The sequence below is a fragment of the Cebus imitator genome, unplaced genomic scaffold (assembly GCF_001604975.1).
Source record: "Cebus imitator isolate Cc_AM_T3 unplaced genomic scaffold, Cebus_imitator-1.0 Scaffold107, whole genome shotgun sequence".
NCBI lineage: Eukaryota > Metazoa > Chordata > Mammalia > Primates > Cebidae > Cebus > Cebus imitator.
This window is the reverse complement of record NW_016107422.1, coordinates 7,311,110-7,326,319: the sequence shown is the minus strand read 5'-3', so window position 1 is coordinate 7,326,319 and position 15,210 is coordinate 7,311,110. Positions and strand designations below refer to the sequence as shown.

The following is a 15,210-nucleotide window of genomic DNA, read 5'->3' as shown; positions in this document are numbered from 1 at the left end:
TAGTTCCTCCTCTTTTTTCTTGATATATTTCTTGTGGCTCTATACATTTGATGTTATTTGTCTTGCCATAAACTGGGTGCCTTGCCTACTGAGCTCACTTATATACCCCTTCGGAGGAGCGGGCCTATGTCTTCTGCTCCTTTTGTGCTTACCACAGAATCATGTGCATAGTAGCTGTGTAGATTTGCCTTTTAAAGATATTGTTGAGAATGTAAGATAATTGATAAGCTTAGTGAAACGATTTTGATTTTTTTTTTTTTTAAATATGGAACACTTCACGAATTTGCGTGTCATCCTTGCGCAGGGGCCATGCTAATCTTCTCTGTAAACGATTTTGATTTTAAGTCGTAAGGTCACTTGGAATTGTTATTACCTAGCAGCAGCGTGCTGGCTTCACTAGCTATATATAATAGTCTAGTCTTCCTAGTAGCACTTAATTTACACAGTGGTAGTCCTTGGGCACCATGGAGTACAGAGTTACATTTAATAGCATAGCACAGAGCACATAGTAGGTGCTTAATGAGCAACTGGTGGATTCACAGAGGAGTGGCAAAATATGGGCTCATTTTTATCAGTGAGAGAACAAAGAAAAGCGCAGAAGCTGTTTGAGACATGAAAGATGTTAGTGTCAGGATAAGCAATGTGTTCTTACCTATACCAAATGTGCAAAGCAGATTTTTGGAGACAAAAACAAAAGGTTATGTTGAAGTCAATCAATTTTGCTTAATTTTAACATGGCCACATTTATGCCAAGTGATTAGTGTTTTCTCGTTAGCTTAGCAACTGTAGTATGGCTAACGTATTTGGCAAATGCTGATTTTAGAAGTCAGATGTTGTGCCAACCTTGCGAAATGATCTAGATATAGTTTTTAAACCACCCAGCCACTTCCCAGTTGTTTAAATGGGCCATAATAGGTTTTCATCAAAAGAAATATATTTTTCTTGATGGAAAGAAAGATATTTGAAGTATTGAAGATGATGAATATTAGGAAAAAATGAACACATTTGAGACATTTGAAAAGCAATGATATTGGGTATTAAAGAAAAATCACTCCCTCAAGGAATCTGCCACCATGGGTTCCACAAGGCCAAAAATATGCAAGGTCCTGAGGGTGCTGCCTTCCCAGGCAACACAGAAGATGCGCCGTGGGGTTGTGGTGGAAACGAAGATTTTGTACTGCTCACCGTGAAGTTCATTTTTATTTTGACTTTGCCTTTTCATATCAATTGGGAACTCTTTGTTAAAATGGTTATGTAATTTTCACAGAACTCTGTTCTCACCTCAAGGGAGGTTTCTGCATGCCACCTTTTTAAAGTGTAGCAGAGAGTAATGCAAACGCCCAAGAGCTATAAGCAAGGCTTTTTGGCTGAGAGAGGCGGGATGAACTCCTTGTTCAAACATTGGACACGGAGGTTGCAGGGAACGAAAGCTTCCTTTGCTTTGGAACTCGTCTCGGCGCGCTCGGTTCCTGTCTTGTGATAAGGTTACAGTGAATGGGGCTGGCATCCTTCAAGGTTACTGTTCCAGAAAATATTTGCAAATAATTTGATGTGCTGTCAGCCAGCAGGCTGCAGCGAATTCTTATAATTCAACATACTAATGTGGTTTTTATGCCTTAAGCTATAAATAAGCTGGATATGCAAAAGTTTCTGTGATGTTTATTTAATAACAATATTTAAAAAATAAATCTTGATTATTCCATCGTGCTTCAATGGAAATCTTCCACTCTGACGGTTGTCTGTGACCTCAGGCAGTTCCTTCCTTCCTTTGTCTCATTTGATATCACTAAAGAAACACGCTTGTTTTTCTTTTCAGGCTTTGGGAAGCAGCACTCTGATGCCTCTGCTTACATGCTCCCCATCCCAGTATCTACTTGTTAAATGACTGAACTCAATTCAAGTTGAATAATCCCAGTAAGATGGCGCCTTTTTGGGTGTGGGGCCCTGGGAAGATGGAGCTGGCACCCCTGGACTTGGGAAGACGGTAGGCCAGTTGGAACCCCAGGATCAATATCACAAAATCGGTGTGCCTTGACTGTATGAGAACACAGAAGGGAATATTGATCAGTGTGCGGAGGAAGTGGCCCTGAGTGGGGCCTGTAAAGATATATGTAAGATGTCACCAGGGGGAGCCGCAGAAGCCAGGGTTGCAGGCAGAGTGCATCAAGATGGGAGGCATCAAGAGTGAATCTCATAATGGCAAGACAAATTATAGTGCCAATGTTCTACTGAGAGTTTTCTGGAATTAGGTCATTTAAGCTGTGGCTCAGCTGAGGGTATGGTGTGGCCCTGGGTGCACCTCACAAGAGACCTCCAGGAGCCTCTGGAAGTTGGGTTCAGCCCAGAGCCCTGGGGCTGGGGTCAGAAGGTAGCAGGATCCCAGGGAACTAAAGAGCATCTGCCTGGATGGGGCCCCTGCTGCTGCTGCTGATTGTAAAGAGGCACGTGACAATGCAAAGACACGGAAGAGTGCATCCTGTGAAACTGACACATGCATGCCCGGGGCACCCCACATGCTCCTCAAGGTTACAGCAGGGATGCTGAGGGCTGGCAGGTAGGAGACAGGAGACAATTTTGTGGCTTCACGATGTCCCCTGGGCTGTCCCCAGTGCCAGGACAGTTCCAGCCTTTGGGGAATATGTGCAGAGGAGGCCTGTAATGGGGGACAGCTGGAGACCAAGCCAGTCAGCATGTACCTCCCTGTCAGGAGGCATGGTTCTCAAGTTGTTGTGTCTATTTTTTATTACGAAACCGCTTTACTGAGATACAGTTCATACAATTTGCCCATTGAAAGTGTTCAGTGACTTAAATGGAATAATTTTAGTGTATTCACAGGATTGTGCATGGACCACGCAATCAGTTTTAGAACATTTTCCTTACCCCTGAAAGAAGCTCCACATCCTTTATCAATCCTCCTCCTCCCCTCCCACCCCTGCAATGCCCCGCAATTCCACCATTCTCCCCAGCCCTAGGGAAACACGAATCTACTTCCTGTCTACAGATTTGCCAGTTCTGGGCATTTCATATAATAGAATCATACAATATGTGGTCTTTTGTGACTGGCTTATTTCACTCAGAATAATGCTTTCTGGGTTCATTCATGTTGTCACTAGACTATAGCTCCCTGCCACCAGAAGCCATGGCTTTCTTGCTTCCTCTGTTTCTAGGTACTGACACACAGTAGGTACTATACAATATGTGTACGATGAAACGATCCATAAATTGTAGCAGCTGAGGGGCAGCCATGGCCCTGGGTGTGCCCCTTGAAGACTTGGATTCCTTCCTAGCCCTCTCAGCCTCCAGCTGCCAGATGACCTTGGCCTGCCAGATGACGTTGGGCTCAGATCCTTTCTCACTTTAGTTCTCATCTGTACCACCAGGCAAATGGTCTTTGGTTCATGGAGACTTGAATGACTCAGAGATTGCAGATGAGTTTGTAGATCTTCATGTAGTCCCTAAATTTTGGGAAATATTGTTAAGAGAGCAGTTAAGAGAATGCAAAATGCTTTTAGCCTCTGGGGCAGGGCAAGTTTAGCAATAGTCTGGTGCTCGGCAAGACAGACAACAATTTTATGAAGACTTTTTTTGTCCTCCCCACCCTCAAGTAAAATATACAGGTAAAGTAAAGGTTAAGTCAGGCTTGGAAATATTTTTGTTGCCTTTTGAACATACACAATTGTTTGGGAAAAATGTACTCATTATGGCTATACTCGACTAAGTAGAAATATATCTACAAGTATGATTTCTTTTTATATTTCAAATAAGTAGACTGGCTTTTTTTTCTCAAGCAAAGTCATAATTGTATTTATTTTAAATTTATATCCTGTCTGCTTCAAAAAGGAATTTGAGGCAGCCAGGAAAATCATAAGCTATAAAACGAGCAAGCTCCATTTTCTACTAATAAAATAAAAGTTAGGATCTCATCAGTGAAACAACTTCTCTTTGTGCTGTACTGTGTGCAAATATTTGGATTACTAAAGTGAATTTATGAAGCAATTACTTTTAATGCTATAAGAGGAAATTAAGTACTCATTGATTCTTGATTTATAAGCTAGAGCTAAAGATCATGAAAAAGCAAATATAACTTAATTAAATGTCCCTCGGCTTTGCTACTATTGAGGTCTTCACTCATAAAGTTAGTAAAACAAACCATTCCTAGAACATAAATGTATATTGGTTCTTCCAGTTGGGAAGGCAAATAATTTACTGGTTAAATATATTCAGCAAAGTTAACCCAAGTGAGAGATTTTCCCAGTGTCCTCTGGGGCTTGGAGAGATAAAAGCTATTGTAGTTTTAAGGAAACCATTGTCCTGAGAATGACAGGTACTAACTTGCTGTGAAAAACAGTAAACAAAAGGGTGTCTCTATTTTTTTAAATTAGAAAATATATTTTAATATGCTCACAGAATAGACTGTAAATCTGCGAAAGAAATAGAGCTTTATAGTCTATTCATTGGCTATCCACTTGTGGTTATTCATTGCAGACAGTGAACACATTAACCTGGGATAATTTAATTGAATCTTCTAGTAATGTTGCTATTTTTCTACCCTGAAGTGTAAATGATTTTTAAAAATTAGGTTCTAAAATGTAACACTTCAAATGATGTATTCAGCAAATCAAGGAGCCAGTGTGAGCTCTCCTTTGTGCTCCATGAGTTATTGATTAGAAAAGCAAGAATAAAGAAAAGGAAAAAATAAAAGAGTAAAAAAAACACAGCAGCCAAGTAGGGCCAGGTGCGGTGGCTCATGCCTGTAATCCCAGCACTTTGGGAGTCCGAGGTGGGTGGATCACCTGAGGTCAGGAGTTCAAGACCAGCCTGGCCAACATGGCAAAACCCCATCTCTACTAAAAATGCAAACGTTGGCTGGGCGTGGTGGCACAAGCCTGTAATACCAGCTACTTGGGAGGCTGAGGCAGGAGAATCACTTGGACCCAGGAGGCACAGGTTGCAGTGAGCCAAGATCGTGCCATTGCACTCCAGCCTGGGTGACAAGAGCAAAGCTCTGACTCAAAACAAACAAACAAACAAACAAACAAACAAAATGAGTGCCAAGTAGAAATAAGACCTGTTGGACCAGGAGTACTCGGTACAAGGAAACTCCACTTACATCCCGCTTTTCTGCTCTGGTTTGTTCTCCAAGTATCCACTGAGTCAAAGCTTTGGTTTCCTGTCCAGCTGAGTAATGAGAGGATTTATTCAAATAAATTATAAATAAGCATGAATAGGAAAGGTTCAAAGTTTCTCATAGAAAATAAAGATTTTGAGAAATTCTTTTCTCTGTCGTTAGCATAGACTGGAATCTCGTCTTCAATGGCATATCAAGCTGGCTTTAGGAGTGACACAGCAAGGGCAATGAGAGAGAGAACTGACATTTTAGATTCCAGCCAGGAAGTGTTATGATAATGGTTATGGAAAATGAAACATGCTGACTTCAAGAAGATGACATCACCACCAGCAAAGCCTGAATGTTAAGGACATTTTTTAGGAAGTACTGATGGGCAGTCAAGATTTCTCTTGGGTTGGCCTTAGGCAGCCAGGTTGGATTAGGCAAACATCTTTGCATAGTTGCAAGTTGGGGTTCAAGGCATTCTGCAGTCGTGGAGATGATTTTTCTCTCTGTCCTTCCTGTGACTAAGCTCATGATTTTGGCCTCCGTGGTGGTATGTTCCAATCACAGGTACTCTTGGGCCCAGATCTGCGTACTGGGTGTGGTGGTGTACTAGGAATACAAAAAAATCAAGGTAGAAAGATGCATTCGTTTCCAAAAGGTGCCATAACGAAGTACCGCAGACTGGGTGGCAGGGCGGGGGCTTAAACAACAGAAATTTATTTCCTACAGTTTTGAAGGCTGGACTTCTAAGATCATGGTGTTTGCAGGGTTGACTCCTTCTGAGACCTCTCTCCTTGGCTTGTAGATGACTGTCCTCTCCCTGTGTCTGCACGTGACTCTCTCGCTGTGTGTGTCTGTGCCCTAATTTTCATTATTTTCAGTCATATTGCATTAGGGCCCAACCTAGTGACCTCATTTTAACTGAATTCCCTCTTTAAAGACCCAATCTCACGTACAGCCATATTCTGAAGTACTACGGTTAGGGCTTCAACATACGAATTTGCTGGGCTGGGTGGGGGGACATAATTTAGCCCGTAACAGCAGAAAACACCAAGGTAGACATACACATTTGAGTCAACAATCAAGAAACAAAATGAGCAAGTTCTGTCTTTCTTATAATCTGTGTTTTGTCCATTTGTGACTGTGGTATGCTGATACATGCTGGCCAACCAGCTCTCTGAGAAACAAGAAACCTGTTTTGAAGTGTTTGCTGATTTCCAGGGTATAAATATTCCCAGCATGGCCTATTTCAACCTCTAAGATGACTTCATTGACTCTGAAGTTGGGGAGACACGTGCACAGTCAGCCCTCGTGAGCAGGTGTGAGCTGCCTTCAGCACGCCACCAATTTGAGTGATAAAGAACAGAAAAGTAAAGGGAAGGAAACTGAGACTCAATTTTGCTAATTTTAGAGCTATTCTTCTAAAGCTTGATAATGGGAGGAGGTTCAGAAATGTTGATTAAAATAAATTATCTGTAATTTTGTCATTTTGCTCCTGTTTCACCGTACTTTTTCTCTTTCTTTTTTCAGCCAACCATTGATAGTAATTATTTTCCTGTTAAAAGTAAAAATTTTATAGAAGTGAGGAAAATGGGGACTTGGTGAAAGGATATAATGATATTTTTAAAAAGTTAAAAGAGCTCTTGTTTCCAGTAATGTGGCAGACAAGGAACCCTGAAATGCATACATGCATGTGCTGGTACACACACACACACACACACACACACACACATCCCTTTTCAAAGTATCAGTGAGCTGGGAAGTGGCTATTGGAATGTTGGGAGGCCAAAAAGATGATGCACTGAGGTGGGCTGGTTTTCCCTGCCTACTTTGCTGAACAAGGTGATCTTGAACTTTGATTTCCATAATTCCATGGGAACGGGAGACAAGGCTCAAGATCTACCCAAGGATGGGTGTAAAAGGGGACCCCCTGCTGGCACCTGAAAGCGGTCGTTGTTTCTTCACTGGGGTGATTTTGCCTCCCAGGGGTCATGTGGCAATGCCTGGAGACATTTTTGATTGTCACGATTGGAAATGTGCTGCTGGCATCTAGTGGGTAGAGATCAAAGATGCTACTCAACACCCTGCACTGCATGGGACAACTTCCTACAACGAATTATCTGTTTCAAAATGTCAGTCATAATGAGGTTGAGAAACTTTGCCCTAAAAGGTTGTATTGTCAATGTAAGAGTGAACTAGAAATTAAACCACCTTTCTCTCGTCTCCCAAAATGCAAGCAAATATATAGTGGAACCATGCATAGTGCTGGGGGTAGAGTGTCTCCATGGGGACTCATAAGTGCAAGCTGCCCCCATGTAGATTTGTAGCCGAATTCATTCTAACCGAGGCAATAATTCATTTACCTCAGGTGAATTTACAGTGGTTTCAGGCTGGTTATCTTCCCAAGTGCTTGGCGGAAGCAAAGCTATGAAAATCCACCTTCAACTTGGATCTCAAATAACCTACACATGCACAGCTCCAAAAGCTATATACACATAACAAAAAACACAAGAAAACGTCTTGTATAATCAAGAGTGAAAACCAACAGAAAAAGAGAGACGAATCAGATCCCCAAAGACTTTTGTTGTTGAAATTACCAGGTAGAGAATATAAGAATAGTTAATATGCTTAAAGAAATAAAATGAAGAAAATACAATTAAAGAATAAGAGGTTATAGATAATGACTGAGCAGATTTGAAAAATAAACAAATAGAATTTTGAAAATTAAAAACAGAAAGATTAGTATTAAGAACTCAATGGAAAGCAATTAGACACAGTTTCTGAGAGTTAAACTCAAGGACGGGTTTGAAAACTCCCACAGTGAAGCACAGAGAAATTAAGACATGGAAAGAAGAAAGAGTGATAAAGTGATGTGGGGAAAGGAATGAGAAGGTCCAACATGACTGTCTAGTGTTTTGTAAAGAGAAGAGAGAGAAAATGGCGCAGAGGTAATATTTGAAGAAATAACAGCCACTCATTACCCAGAACTCATGACAGATGCCAATCCACAGATTAAGTCCAGTGAATCCCAAGCAAGATACATAGATAAAAGGAAGCCTCACATATAGACCCGCCACAGTGAAACTATCAACCCAGAATAATTTACCAACTAAAGTATCTTTTGAGAAAACTGAGACACTTAGCTAGCAGTAGACCTCTAATGAAAGGAAATTCTAAAATATGGACTCTAGGCCAAAGGAATGTGGTCCGGATGGATGGAATCCATGAGATCCTACCTTGAGATGCAGGAGGGAACAGAGGGAAGAGAATATGTGCAGCTAGACAGACATGACCTGTGCAAAACAATATTAGGAATTCCACTGGGTTAAAGATAAATAAGAACATTTATAAAATAGCGCCAATGACTGGAGGAAGTGATTAGAATTAAAGTCTCCGAAAGTCTTACATAAAAAACAACAGATTTTCAAAAGAAAAGGTGCTCCTATCACTTTCCACACAAATAACACTCCTGGGACTCAGAGGGATTTTGTAAATGTTTTAACTCCTTCCCTTTCTAAGCCCTTTGTGGGTGGACCTGATGCTTGTTAAGCCTCTGTCTCCATCACTGGTACCTAAGTCAGCATATTGCACATAGAAGGTGGTCAATGTGTGCTATTGCATTCAATTGAGTTTATATAAAATGAGATGTAATTATCAGTAAGGCTACTGTACTTACAAATTAAGGAGGCATATTCATTATTCACTGAATACTTTAACTCAGGATTTTCACAGCAAAGCGTACAATAATGTTGTCCTTATCTTTGGGGGCTGTCTTAGTTTGGGTTCCACCGGGAGGAGACCCTGAGACAAGGATTTGAGTCATAGGTAGCTTTGTTTGGGAGGTGATTCCAGGAGGTACTGGCAGTGGCATGGGGAAGTGAGACAGGAGGGGAAAGCCAAAGAGGGATGAATTACCAAGCCAGTGACTGTGGTGAGCTCCATCCCTCTGGGACCTTTAGCAGAAAGTGAAGAAATGTCTGCGTTCATCCAGCCATGGACTCCCGTATCATTGGATAAAGCTGCCTTCTGGACATCCCTTTTCAAAACTTTTGGCTTGTCCTGTCCATAGTTCTGGGCAGAGATGAAACTTGCAGGGAGAGCATTGCAGCAAGCCTTCGAAGCAAGACTTCTTTGGCTTCTAGGGGTGAAAGTTGGGGAATGGGGGACCATGGGCAGGACACAGCCTCTGCTACAGCACTAGAGGCTTGAAATCAACCTTTTGGGAAGAAAACGTGAGTGCAGGCAGAAGTGGCAGAATTTAACTTTGAGGAAAGAAGAGAAAAGGGGACCTCAGACAATAAAAGGGGTTGTAACTAAAGGGGCAACCTCAGGAAGTATAATGCTCTCAGTGGCAGTAAGTGGGCAGATATTCATGGACACACAGATAGGACAGTGATGGCTATGACAGTAAAATTGGGGCTTGTCTGAACACAGGGGTGGACAATTAAGAGACAGGGCGTCACGAGCATGAGCACTCACACATGGCAAGGGTAAAAATGTCCGCAGCGGGCCTGGGAGTTACCAGGAAAAAATGTTAGCTGCTTCATGCAGGACAGGAGTGAACAGAGATAGTTTAGACATGTCATTCATAAGGGTAAATCAATGGATGTGGTTTCATTTCTAAATGACACAAATAGATAAATCTATTGAAACACACTATATAGGATAGGCAAAGATAAGACAAGCAGAATGAAAAAAAAAAAAGAAAGAAATGAAGCAAGATCTAGCATGACTAGCAAATAAAGGAGATTCCAAGGAAAAAGGCATTGAACGAAGCAACTGTGTTATGAAGGTAGTGCACGGACATTTGTTGATTGCTTTTCCAGAAGCTATTCCCTCAATAGTATCCTGATTCCCCTTTGAGAATTTATCATTCTCCCATCATTAGCCATGTGTCTTGGGGGGTGGGGAAATAAGATCTTTTTAGCTTTTGGATGGACACCAAAACAATATATACAGACACCAACAAGACAGAGAAGAAAGGAAGAAAAATGAAGTTCTTGGTAGCATTATTTTGGGACTAACAAAATAAGCCTAATCAAAAGCTTATTTTGTTAGTCACAAGAACTAGTAAATTCTATTATTGTTTCAACAAGTTCTCTTTTTTCATCTTTTATTTTAGGTTCAGGGGGTACATGTACAGATTCATTACACAGGCAAATTGTGTGTTTCTGGGGTTTGCTGTACAAATGGTTTGTCACCCTGGTAGTGAGCTACTACTCAGTAGGCAGTTTTTTGACTTTCACCCCTTCCCAGCCTCCACTCTCACGAAGGCCCTGGTGTCTGTTGTTCCCCTTTGTGTCCATGGGTACTCAGTGTGTAGCTCCCACCTATCAGTGAGAACATGTGGTATTTGGTTTTCTGTTTCTACATTAATTTGCTTAGGATAGAGGCTTCCTGCTGCAGCCATGCTGCTGCAAAGGACATGATTTTGTTCTTTTTATGGCTGCATAGTATTCCATGGTATTTATGTACCACATTTTCTTTATCCAGTCCACTGTTGATGGGCATCTAGGTTGATTCCATGTCTTTCCTATTATGAATAGTGCTGTGATGAACATATGCATGCATGTGTCTTTTTGGTAGAATGATTTATATTCCTTTGGGTATATACCCAGTAATGGGATTGCTGGGCTGAAGGGTCAATCTATTTTAAGTTCTTTGAACAGTCTTCAAACTTCTTTCCAAAGAGACTGAACTAATTTACATCCCCACCAGCAGTGTATAAGCATTTCCTTTTCTTGTTTTTGTTTTTTGAGACATGGTTCAAAAAACAAAAACACTCTGTTTTCTGAACGCTGTTCCCCAGGCTGGAGTGCATTGGTGCAAACATGGCTCACTGCAACGTTAACCTCCTTGGTTCAAGTAATCCTCCTGCCTTGGTCTCCTAAGTAACTGGGACCATGAATGCATGCCATTATCCTGGCTAATTTTTAAATGTTTTGTAGGAACAGAGATTTAACATGTTGTCCAGGCTGGTCTTGAACTTCTGGGCTCAAGTGATCCCCATGCCTTGTCCTCCCAAAGTACTAGAATTATAGGCATGAGACACTGTGTCTGGCCTGACTTCTTAATAATAGCTATTCTGACTAGTGTGAGATGGTATCTCATTGTGGTTTTGATTTGCATTTCTCTAATGATTAGTGGTGTTGAGTATTTTTTCATATGCTTGTTTGCAATCTGTGTGTCTTCTTTTGGGAAGTGTCTGTTCATGTCCTTTACCCATTTTTTCATGGGGTTGTTTTTTGCTTGTCAATTTGTTTAAGCTCTTTACAGATTCTGAATGTTTGACCTTTGTCAAATGCATACTTTGCAAATATTTTCTTCCATACGGTAGTGCCTCTTTACTCTGTCAGTAGTTTTCTTTTTCCTGTGCTGAAGCTCTCTAGCTTAACTAGGTCCCATTTGTCTATTTTTGTTTTTGTGGCATTTGCTTTTGGAGACTTCATTATGAAATCTTCGCCAAGGTCTATGTCCAGAATGGTATGGCCTAGGTTTTCTTCTAGGATTTTTATACTTTTAGTTCTTAAAGTCTTTTATTCATCTTGAGTTGATTTTCAATAAGTTGAAAGGAAGGGGTCCCATTTCAATCTTCTGCATATGACTAGTCAATTATCCCAGTACCATTTATTGAAAAGGGAGTCCTTTCCTTATTGCTGGTTATTGTTGACTTTGTCAAAGATCAGTTGGTTGTAGGTGTATGGTGTTATTTTGGGCTTTCTATTCTGTTCCATTGGTCTATGTGACTGTTTTTGTACCAATACTATGTTGTTTTGGTTACTGTAGCCTTGTAGTATAGTTTGAAGTCAGGTAATGTGATGCCTCCAGCTTTGCTCCTTTTGCTTAGGATTTTCTTGGCTATTCAGGCCTTTTTCCTTTTATATAAACTTTAGAATAGTTGTTTTTGAATTCTGTGATAAATGACATTGGTAATTTTATAGGCACATCATTAAATCTATAAATTGCTATGGCCATTTTAATAATATTGATTCTTCCTATCCATTAGCATGGAATGTTTTTCCATTTGTGTTTTCTCTGATTTCTTTCAGCAGTGTTTCAGAATTCTCATTGTAGATATGTTTCAACTCCTTGGTTAGCTGTATTCCTAGGTATTTTATTCTTTTTGTGGTTATTGTGAATGGGATTGCCTTCTTGATTTGTCTGTCAGCTTGATGGTTATTGGTGTATAGAAATGCTACTGATTTTGTACCTTGATTTTGTATCCTGAAACTTTAGCAAAGTTACTTATCAGTTCTAGGAGCTTTTGGGCAGAGACTATAGGGTTTCTTAGGTATAGAATCATATTGCCTGTGAAGAGAGAGTTTGACTTCCTCTTTTCCTGTTTGGATACCTTTTATGTCTTTTTCTCGACTGATTGTTCTGTCTAGGATTTCTAGTGCAATCCTAATTGAATTAGAGTAGTGAGAATGAGCATTCTTATCTTCTTCCAGTTTGCAGGAGGAATACTTCCAGGATTTGCCCTTTCAGTATGATGTTGGCTGTGGGTTTGTCATAGACAGCTTTATTATTTTGAGGTATGTTCCTCCTGCTGCTTAGTCTGTTGAGGGCTTTTTTTTTTTTTTTAAAAATCATAAAGAGATGTTGAGTTTTGTCAAAAACCTTTTCTGCATCTATCGATATGATCAGGTAGTCATGTAGTTTTTGTTTTTGTTCTGTTTATGTGATGAATCACATGTATTCATTTGCATATGGTAAGCCAATCTTGCATCCCAGGAATAAATCCTACTGGATTGTGGTGGATTAGCCTTTCGATGTGCTGCTGGGTTTGATTTGCTGGTATTTTGTTGATGATTTTTGTGTCTATGTTCATCAGAGATATTGGCCTGAATTTTTCTTTTTCATTTCAAAAACTCTGCCAGGTTTTGATATCAGAATAATGCTGGGCTCATAGAATGAGTTAGGGAGGAGTCCCTCCTCCTCAATTTTTTAGAATAATTTCAGTAGAATTGGTACCAGCTCTTCTTTATACATCTGGTAGAATTTGGCTGTGAATACACCTGTTCCAGGGCTTTTTTTGGTTTTTGGTTGGGAGGTTTTTTAAATTACCAATTTAATTTTGGAACTTGATATTTTTTTAGACATTCAGGACTTCAGTTTCTTCCTGGTTCAGTTTTGGGAGGTTGTATGTTTCAAGAGATTTATCCATTTCTTCTAGGTTTTCTAGTTTAGTGCATAAGAGGTGTTCATAATAGTTTCTGAGGGCTTTTTGTATTTTTGTGGGATTGGTGAGATGATGTCACCTTGTCGTTTCTAATTGTGTTTATTTGGATCTTCTCTCTTTTTTCTTTTTTAATCTAGCTAGTGGTTGATCAGTCTTATTATTCTTTCAGAAAACCAACTTTTGGGTTCTTTGAACTTTTGTACAAATTTTCATGACTCAATTTTGTTCAGTTCAGCTCTGATTTGCTTTATTTATTTTTTTTCTACTAGCTTTAGGGTTGGTTTGATCTTGTTTTTCTAATTCCTGTAGGTGTGATGTTAGGTCATTAATTTGAGATCTTTCTAATGTCTTGATTGTATGCGTTTAGCACTATAAGCTTTCCTCTTAACACTACTTTAGTGGTGACTCAGAGATTCTATTATGTTGTGTCTTTGCTTTCATTAGTTTCAAAGATTTTTCTTTAAATTTCTTCCTTAATTTCATTCTTTATCCAAAAGTCATTCAGGAGTAGGCTGTTGAATTTCCATGTAATTGTATGGGTTTGAGAGGTCTTCTTGGTATTGATTTCTATTTTTATTGTGCTGTGGCCTGAGAGTATGACTGGTGTAATTTCATTTTTAAAATATCTGTTTAGAATTGCTTTATGGCTGAGCATGTTGCTGATCTTAGAGAATGTTCTATGTGAGGTAGAAAGAATAAATATTCTGTTGTTGAATGGAGTATTCTATAGATGTTGGTTAGGTCTATTTGGTCAAGTGTCAGGTTTAGGTCTCGAATATCTTTGTTAGTTTTCTGCCTCAGTAATTTGTCTAACAGTGTCAGTGGGGTGTTGAAGCCTCCTATTGTTACTGTGTGGTTATCTAAGTCTCTTCACAGGTCTCTAAGAACTTTTTTTAAATTTTGAGACAGAGTCTAACTCTTGTCGCCCAGGCTGGAGTGCAATGGTGTGATCTCAGCTCACTGCAACCTCTGCCTCCTGGGTTTAAGCAATTCTCCTGTCTCAGCCTCCTGAGTAGCTGGGTTTACAGGTGCACACTACTACACCTGGCTATTTTTTTGTATTTTTAGTAGAGACAGGGTTTCACCATGTTGGCCAGGCTGGTCTCGAACCCCTGACCTCAGGTTATCCACCTACCTTGGCCTCACAAAGTGCTGGGATTACAGGTGTTTGCCACTGTATCTGGCCTAGAACTTTTAAAAATGAATCTGGGTGTTCCAATGTTGGAGGCATATATGTTTAGGATAGTTAAGTCTTCTTGTTTAAGTTGTTATTATGTAATACCCTTTTTGATCATTGTTAGTTTGAAGTCTGTTTCATCTGAAATAAGAAAGTCACACCTGCTCTGTTTTATTTTCTGTTTGTTTGATAGATCTTTTTTTAATCCCTTTACTTTGAGACTATAGATGTCATTGAATGTGAGATGTGTCTCTTGAAGACAGCATACAATTAGGTCTTGCTTCTTTATCCAACTTGTCACTCTGTGTCTTTTAAGCGTGACATTTAGCCCACTTACATTCAAGATTAATATTGATATATGAGGATTTGACCCTGTCATCCTGTTGTTAGCTGGTTGTTATGTAGACTTGATTATATAGTGCTTTACAGTGTCAGCAGGCTATGGTTCTTAAGTGTATTTTTGTGGTGGCAGGTACTGGCCATTCATTTCCATATTTAACACTTCCTAAATACCTCTTGTAAGGTAAGCCTGGTGGTAATAAATTCTCTTAGCATTTACTTGTCTAAAAGGGATTTTATTTCTCTTTCACTTATGAAGCTTAGTTTGATTGCATTTGACACTTGTGGTTGGAATTTCTTTGCTTTAAGGATGCTGAATATAGGCCCTCAAACTCTTCTGATTTGTAAGGTTTCTGCTAAAGGTTCACTGTTAGCCTGATAGGGTTCCCTTTGTACATG

General features: G+C 39.9%; 1 pseudogene; it reads right to left on the bottom strand.

Annotated features, from left to right (window-relative positions):
* Nucleotides 1–259: 259 nt before the first annotated feature.
* LOC119472599 lies at nucleotides 260–357 on the bottom strand (annotated as a pseudogene).
* Between the last annotated feature and the right edge of the window lie 14,853 nt (nucleotides 358–15,210).